General features: G+C 31.0%; 1 protein-coding gene across 3 annotated transcripts in view; it reads left to right on the forward strand.

Annotated features, from left to right (window-relative positions):
* The window catches only part of LOC126889805 (maternal protein exuperantia), a 44829-nt gene extending 42732 nt beyond the window's left edge, over window positions 1–2097 (forward strand). For all 3 annotated transcript variants that reach the window (XM_050658451.1, XM_050658448.1, XM_050658450.1), the window contains exon 6: window positions 1725–2097. The gene's annotated coding sequence lies outside the window, so the exon portion shown is untranslated. The remainder of the gene's footprint in view (window positions 1–1724) is intronic.
* Window positions 2098–9651: the final 7554 nt, after the last annotated feature.

The raw sequence follows: 9651 nt of genomic DNA on the forward strand, positions 1-9651 counted from the left end.
AGTAATCGTTACCGCTTCACAAGTTGTTTTACTTTTGTTGTGTTATATGATCTGTAAGTTTCATCGATTGAAAGTGCTTATTTTTGAAAAAATTTGATTTTCAAGTAAATTTTTTTTAATATTGAAAAAATGTTTTTTTTTTCAAATAATTTAAAAATTGTTAGACAACCCAAAAAACTCGAAACAGTAAAAATTGTAGGCTTTGCTTTTCTGAATACTCTGGATTTTTTATTTTTCTGTGAGACAAAAATTGATAAAGATCTGGTGTTTCTAAATTTGCATACACTCGTGAATAGTGACTCGTTCAAGCCCTTTAAACTACAGCTCTTTCAAAAATAAGCACTTTGAACCGACGAAACTTACAGATAATATAAACAATACATACACGAGTAAAGGAACTTGTGAAGCGGTAACGATTAATTTCATTTGAGATGCTTATTAGGAGGTGATTTTCCCGATTTTTGACCACAAAAAGGGACCAATTTTATTATGAGCGTAACTTTCTTACTTCTGATGCTAGAACCTTTTTTGAAAAACAAAAATAAAGCTTTTTTTTTTTCAAACTTTAAAAAAGTTTTTTAAATTATCTCCAAAAATTGCTTCATTTTTTGGTTATTTCACGTTGACATATTCGATTTGGAATTGGACGAATATGAAACTATTTTTTATTAGCTATAACTCTGCTTGTACTGGGTCTAAAAACCTCATACATACGCCATTTTTTCATTTTGTTATATGCTATATTTTTACCATGAATATTTTTTTGTTAAATACTTACTTTTTGAGTTATTTGCGAAAAACCGTCTAAAAATGTGTTTTTTTTTTGTTGAAAAATGAACATATTCACTCGCAAATAACTCAAAAAGTATTGACTTGTGAAAAAACTCTATAGATCAAAAGTTGCTTAGAATTAGTCAGTTTATCCATTTCTGGACTTATTTTAAAGGTATCTTTTTCACCACCGAGAAGGGGTGAAACGCACCCATAGGGTAAAAGCACACTTTCGCACAATATCACTTTTTTTTCTTTGACATGTTAGCTGTGTGTATGCCAAATTTCATGTCAATCCAATCGGTTTTTTAAAATTGACAGCAAAAACCGTGAGTACACGTACTATAAACGGTTATTTTTGCAATAATTTATTAATAAAAAAGTCGGAACGTGGTTTAAGCTATCACGACTAGTGGCAATCGATTTAGCGTTTAAAAATACTACGAAAAAGACTACACACTTGTTGTAGATAGCGCATTATTTCGACCTTTTCTGCGAATAAGCAATTATTTTGTTAACAAAATAAAAACATATTTGAGTAATCGCGATTAGTCGCATTCGATTCAGCGACCAAAAATACACCAGAGAAGACCTTAACACTATCAATTTCTGTACAGGGCTTCTAATAATATCTGGAAAATACCTAATTTTGCCATAATTTGTTAATAACAATTAAACGGGCAATTTTTGGGCTTTCAGACCACTTCCATTGGATTCAACGACCCAAAAAACCTATAATACCACCATGAAATCACGGCGAGCTAGAATTTCCCACGGGACCCCCTATGTTGCGACTAGACTATATTAGGCATATAAATAGTTTTCTACAAATTTGAATTATTTATTTGTATCTTATACCAAAATAGTCTAATTGATTACATATTTTTATCTTAATTGCTTTTACATATCTTCTAATTAATTATAATTTAATAATATATTGTTTTTTGTTTCAGTGTGGTGAAAACCTCATGAAGATTTTTTGTTCATTTCAAGGCCAGATTAGTTCTCACAGTTACTGACTCAGCAACAGTGAATTCTCGGTGTCTTTAACATTTTTATTTACCGTTCACACACTGAAAGCTGTTATTTTGACATAATTAATTTAATGTTAAATAGCATTTTCAACTTTTCTTTACAGTTTAAATTTCTTTGTACAATTTTTTGAGGCAATTTTTCAAGTGTGATTGGTTTATTTTTTATTATATCGAAGCATGTTTAATTTTTTTTGTGATAGTAATAGGATTATGTATTGTGTAACATTCATTCAGGATTGTTTGTTACATACCTGTTATTAATATTTGAGTTTAATAAAGTTTAATACTACTTTGTCTTAGTTTTTATAACGATTGAGTTGTATGTATTAAAAATCTGAATATTACTTCTTCTCTTTATAATTTCCATTTAATCCTTTTATGTGCACATAATAACCTGTCAAATCCATGAGAACAGAAATCGAGAATGATGGTCGAGATGGAAACTAAATAAGTCGTATTTCTTAATAAATAATAAACCTGTATAGTAGTATATTCAAAAGCTATATACAAATGATATATGTAGTAAAAAAATACTTGCTGCTAGCAAAAGAAATTGTCCAGAGAGATAATGAGAACATCCGGAGTACAGGGATATAAACACAATAAAAACAGCCGACAAAAAATTAATATCATTAACATCTTCGGTGGGTCGTCAGTTAAAAAAGACTGGTGATTAACGGTATTTTATATAAAATTCAGCTAACAGTAAGTATTTATTCCACCTTGATTTAATACACAATATATAACTAATCGTTAAAAAATAATATTCCAGCTACTGTAAATAACAAATTCTTCTCGTGTTTTTGTGTAGACATGATTTTTTTTTTCAATGTGCCTCCAGTAAAAGGTCGTTCCATCGTTTTCGTGGTCTTATTGGAAAACTTTCTCGCCTCCTTTACTACTCTTCTATTTCTTTCCCAGTCTTAGATGTTCTACACCTTGCATCGATTTTTCTGGGGTTTTCATCTCTGCTGTTTCTAGCTTTCTTTTTGTTCTATCTGTGTCAGGTCGTATTTCTGCCGCATATGTCATTATTGGTCTGATGACTGTAAATTTTGCCTTTCATTTCTTTCCCGATATTTTTATTTTCCATATTTTTTTCATTCTTCAAGAGAAAACTTCTATGAACACCTTCAGACTGTAATAAACGAGACTCAAATGATGAATATAAAATCATTATGGGTGACTTTAATGCCCGTGTTGGCAATGACACAGTTCCGGGAATGAAACAGCGATATAATGAAAATATCAGAAATGAAATAATAATATGGAAAATAAAATATGGAAAAACATTACAAGCATGTCAAAAAATTTATATTTTTCTTTACATCAAGAACTTCCTCCGCCACCTGAATACATATTTAAATATAACCTGCCAAAGCAAGATATTTCTACTATCGTCAGATTAAAAACTCGACACGGGAAATATGAGGCACATCTGCACAAATTAGGAATAATTAATTCATCAGTATGTTTTTGTGATAATGTTTCGATTAGAGATTTAAACCATATTTTCTTGGAATGCAAAATTAACGAGAGATATATAAATCAATTATATTACAATTTACGACAAACACAAGTTCATTTTCCAATTAGTATAGAATATCTACTAAGCTGTCATAAAATGGAAATATTTAAATTACTCATAAACTACTTGAAAGAAACAAATATAATCATTTAAGTGAAATACGTATAAATATAACAAAACTAATAAATTGATGTAAAAATAAAATAAAAATCTGTGGCTAACGGACTCGCATCCAAGCCATTTTTTCACACACACACACACACAAGGAGACCTTCTGACGGACCTCTGCAGCATAAATGAAATACGAATTAACAATAAATTTTTCCCTCACAAAGAACAATACAAATACACTTTTGAAAACACTAGAGGACAAAGATCTATGATAGACTATATTCTGTCGAATAGAGAGGTACACCCGTCTCTAATCTTGGATGTAAGAGCACTAACATCAGCAGAAATAGGAAGCGATCATAAATTGGTATTGTGCAAAATCAGAATGAAGACACATATACAGAGTCGGTATTTTGTTATCGATGGTATGCGCATTTAATAAGAGCAACAAAGAGACATGTATTTATTATACATTTAAAACGGGTTAGAAGATGTGGGACGGTCGAACGTGGCGGAACTGGGAAGGGTCACCAAAAAATTTCGGGTCGTAGGTAATGGCTTTGTCAGACTGTTGCCAAAGTTGGAAATTATCAAAAGAAAATATTAAAATAGAAAAAATAATATATTTAACTTTTTGTAAACAGATATAATAAACAAATTATTTAAAAGAAAAAAACTTAAATAAAAAAATATTGTTTTCGCCAATTTTAAAAAATGTGAAAACGTTGAATTATATTTCAACGTTTATTTTTTTATTAATTTTTTCTTTTAAATAATTTGGTTAGTACCTACACTATTTGTTAACAAAAATTAATATAATATGTTTTCTACTTTAATTATGCAAGTTTTTCTGTCCCAGAGACTTTGTAAACACAACTTTTCCGTCATAAGATCAGACAGAAGGACAAATGAGGTGTAAGAGTGAAAGCTCTTAACCCAAGGATGTTATTAAAGTGAGAAACTTGATCGCACAAGTACTATTTTAAAGTCGCCGAAATAGTACAAGCGACATATTATTCGACGCGCCGTAGCAAGATGCTTCCGGTATAAGTCAACTCCGAAAAAAAAAATAGAATGACAAATGATGTGTCGAATGAGAGCTTATAACCCAAAAATGGCATTAGAAGTAAGACATTTGACCTCGGACTTCCGTTTATAGAGTTACAACTGGGAGTACGGTTTTAATGACGCCGAATTAATACAAGCAATGTATTATTTAACACGCTTTAGCAAGACGAAAACAAATGTATTGTACTATTTCGGTGGTTTTAAAACAGTACTTCCGGTTGCAACTGATACCATCTTTGGGTTATAAGATCTAATTTGATACCTTGTCTTCGTATTGCTAAAGCGCATCGAATAATATGTCGCTTGTACTATTTCGGCGGCTTTAAAACACTACTTCCAGTTTCAACTCTGCAACCGGAAGTGTGAAGTCCAATTTCTCAGCTTTAATACCATCCTTAATTCGACACCTCATACTTACTACGTACTACGTGGCGTTACAACCCTTCGTGGGTTTTAGCCCACTCGATAGCATGCCTTCACTCTTCTCTGTCTTAGACAATCTCTGTCCAGTTCTCCACGCCCGTAGCTTTCAGGTCTCCTGCTATATTATCTTGCTACCGGAGTTGAGTGTTTTAATAACGTAGGAGTTATATTCGATAGACAGACGGACGGACAGACTTGCACAAAGCCGGAAAAATATAATGGTTTTCGTCTTGCTAAAGCGCGTCCAATAATAAGTCGTTTATAATATTTATTGGGCGACTTTAAAATAGTACTTCAAGTTTCAACTCTAAAACTGGAAGTGCAAGGTCAAATTTCTCACCTTAATAAGATCGTTGGGTAATGAATTTTCATTCGACAGCTCATTTGTCCTGTCTTATCTAATGACGGAAAAGTTGTGTTTACAAAGTCTCTGAGAGAGAGACAGACATGCGTAATTATCCATCAAAGTAGAAAAAAAAATAATACAGTGATGAGCGCGCTAATAAGCGGCAAAATAACGCAAAAGATGGAAAACTTAATACGTAGTGAAATAAAAAGAGATGAAACTAGTAGATGTGTAAAATTATCGATAGGAACCTATAAGTTTACATTACATCAGGTACCTACATAGTTTCCCTCCTTTAGACGTCTGTGACAGAAAACATTTAGAATTTTATAAAATTCTCCTGTCACGGTTAGATTTGTTATACTCCTCAGATATGTCTAAAGGTGCGAAACTATGTAATGTTATGTAAATTTATAGGTTCCTATCGATAATTTTACATCTCTATTAGTTTCATCTCTTTTTATTTCACAACGTATTATGCTTTCCATCTTTTGCGTTATTTTGTCGGTTCTTAATAGCGCACTCATTACTGTACCTATATTATTTTTTGTGAACAAATAAGTATATCTACTAAACAAATTATTTAAAAGAAAAATATAAGTAAAAAAATAAACGTTGAATTATAATTCAACGTTTTCACATTTTTTTAAAATTGATGAAAACAATATTTTGTTATTTTTAAATAATTTGTTTATTATATCTGTTTACAAAAAGTTAACTATATTATTTTTTCTACTTTAATATTTTCTTTTGATAATTTCCAAATTCGGCAACGCTGTCTGACAAAGCCATACCTACAACGCGAAATTTTTTGGTGCCTCTTCCTACTTCGACCGCTCAATATCTTCTAACCCGTTTTAAATGTATAATAAATGCATGTCTCTTTGTTGCTCTTATTAAAAGCCCATACCATCGATAAGAAAATACCGACTCTGTATGTTATAACAAAACAGCACAATACACCATCAAGATTAAAGTCGAAAGCTCACAGGACGACTCCACAACATACCTATTCCAAAAAAAGACTAACGAAAAAAAAAACAGCAACATGTATATCACAGAAAGTGACGGAGTCAAATCCAAAATAAATCGCTTCCAAGACGAAGAACTCCATGGTTTTATCCAGAAGTGAAGGAAAAATATAAAGAGACGAAAAAATACTTTACCTAAAATACATGTCAACTAAAACACAAGAGGCATACGATAATTAGAAGACTATAAGAAACGAAGCACATTCAGTCGTAAGAAGAATAAAAATGATCACTGGAAACGTTTTTCGAAAGAAATGGAACATGATTTTTATAGTCTCCAAAAGGAAATATGGCGCTTTATAAGAGGTAAAGGAACTAATAGTACCAAAACACAGAAAAGGATACATGTATTGACTATCTAAAAAAGCTCTATGCAGAGAAAGAACAAATGATGCTAGAACCGGAAACACCAGAAATTACCACAAATGAAGATGTTAATATAAGTGCACAGGAATTACGAAAACGAAAAACACTCGAAAAGCTGCTGGTAAGGATGAAATACCAAACGAATTACTGAAATATTGTGGAGCAGCAATGACAGAACAATTATGCCCCATTCCACGAATATACGTCTGTTTTGGATTATCGCGACAACGAATATTTTACTGTGCAAAATATGAAGAACGAAAGTAAATTGAAAATTATATTGTTCTTTATTGGAGTAATTATTATAGCAAAATACTTTCGTACTTCTTATGTTGCACACTAAAATATTCGTTGTCGTGATAATCCAATACAGACGTATATTCGTGGAATACACCATAACATTAATTGAGTCGTATAATTTTAAACTCCACACGCAACAAATTTTCAGTAAAAACAAAAAACTTTATTTATTATTTCAGAGCACCTGTCTAAATTAATTGAAATTATTCCATTAGGGAATATAGTCTAAGAGCTAGTGAACCCTCCGACTAACGGTCGTCCTGTAAGGCTAGAAATTTTTCTAGTGATAATTCATAGCACACCAAGGCTAAAAACCATGACCTGGCAGGCCTCAGCGGTGCACGTGTATCTACCAGGTGAATCGAAAAGTGCAAATTTAGGGGGTAAAATAAACTTTCTCCTGTAAGGTTTAAATTTAAGTATGTGTTTGACTAAGTCATTTAGAAGAAATATGTACAATGACAGGCGATTCTGAAGAGCATAAAACATTGATTGATGAAATCCCAAAGAGTTTTTTGCAATACAATATCGGAAACGCCTTTGTTTTTTAATTGCTAATCAAGCGGGCGCGACACTGTGGTATAAGTGAGGACGTCTGAGTTGACATAAATTCATTATCTCGAGAATGGGCAAATTTCAAGAGAAATCCTCAGACAGGTCGATTTTTATTTTTATATTGGGACTTTTTGGCATATATATATATATATATATATATATATATATATATATATATATATATATATATATATATATATATATATTATATATATATATTATATATATATATATATATATATATATATATATATACATCCCGCTATCATTATGTCATCTTTTCATGTTGCAGTCATTTGGCATCACTAAGAAATACTATCATTTTCGAATTTTAATTCGTGTATGTTTGTTGAGCGCATTTTTTAATGCCCTGTATCGTTCTCAGTTTTCTAAAATTTTGATTTTAAAAATTTAAATTATATACAAAAATTTTTACACTTCACAGCCATTTTGACTTCCACCACATAAAAATGTGTATTTGCGGTGTATTTGCCGTCAATCGATGTTGCCACGAGTTAAAAATATCGAGCGTTTGAGGCCAGGTAGAAAAGGTATATTATGAACTATATAAAAGGTGGGTTCTTTACCTGTTCGGCTGGTAAGGGTCCAAATATTTTACGAGTTGAATTGTGTTTATTTTATTTCATCTGTTAAATTATAATTTTCTCATAACGACTTAAAATATTTGTTTGAAAAATTAATTTTGTGTCATTCCATTTCAAATCACTCAATTTTGGAGCAAAAAAAAATTTGGACCTCCGATTTGTCTGAAAATTAGTATATAGCTTCTGCGGGACGTAAAAATAAGATTTTTAAGGTCAAAAAATCTTCTTCTTCTTTTTTTCTCAAAATGTTATTTTATTCGATTTTACAGTGATTTGGTGTTTATTTATACAAATTTCCATTTTCTCTCGTAAAGTATCAATGGAAAACATAATATTTTAATAGAAGGGACTCAAAAATGTCATTATATGGCATTATAACAAGTTACTTTGATTCAAAACAAGCTTTTGATCAAATTTTATAGTGTAGAAAACGTTAAAATACCGTTTTTTTACATTTTTCTCCATTCCCAAAATGCATCATAATCGATTTGGCCGCTAAAATCAAGATGGCCGCTAACGTAACGGAGGAATTCATTCGCGATTTTAAATTTAGGCTACTATTGACTCCCCTAAAGATCAGAATAATAAATTTTTGTGCAGCTTGGCATTCAAGGTCAAATGCTATCCCGACTAGACTAATATATACTTTTGAGTATGATATTACTGCATGTAACTTTTTTGGTATTGTAATATAATTCAAATCCTTCTAACCACTTAAAGTCCTATCTTTTAGCTATCTGCGGGCAAATTTTTAGCCAAATCGATGATGATGTATTTTGGGAATGGAGAAAAATGTAAAAAACGGTATTTTAGCGTTTTTTACACTATAAAATTTGATCAAAATCTTGTTTTGATTCAAAATAACTTGTTATAATGCCATATAATGACATTTTTGAGTCATTTCTATTAAAATATTATGTTTTTCATTGATACTTTACGACAGAAAATGCAAATTTGTTTAAATAAACACCAAATCACTGTAAAATCGCATAAAATAACATTTTGAGAAAAAAAGAAGAAAAAGATTTTTTGACCTTAAATATCTTCTTTTTACGTCCCGCAGAAGCTATATACCAATTTTCAGACAAATCGGAGATCCAAATTTTTTTGCCTGAGTGATTTGACATGGAATGTACCTTTTACATTTTCATTTAATTTACTTACGGTTTTTGTTCAGAATTTTGAAGAAACGCTTGGTTTGACATAAAATTTGGGACACGCATAGCTAATATGTTAAAGAAAAAAAGTGATATTGTGCCGATATGTGCTTTTGATCTGGAGGTGAGTTTCGTCCGTTATCGGGCATGAAAACAAATACGTTCAAATAAGTCCGGAATTGGATAAACTGACTAATTCTAAGCAACTTCTATTTTATAGAGTTTTTCACTAAGTCAATACTTTTAGAGATATTTGCGAGTGAATATGTTCATTTTTCAACAAAAAAATAACACGTTTTTAGACGGTTTTTCGCAAATAACTCAAAAAGTAGGTACCTACTTTATTGAAAAAAAAA

This window comes from Diabrotica virgifera, chromosome 8 (genome assembly GCF_917563875.1).
Source record: "Diabrotica virgifera virgifera chromosome 8, PGI_DIABVI_V3a".
Taxonomy (NCBI): Eukaryota; Metazoa; Arthropoda; class Insecta; order Coleoptera; family Chrysomelidae; genus Diabrotica; species Diabrotica virgifera.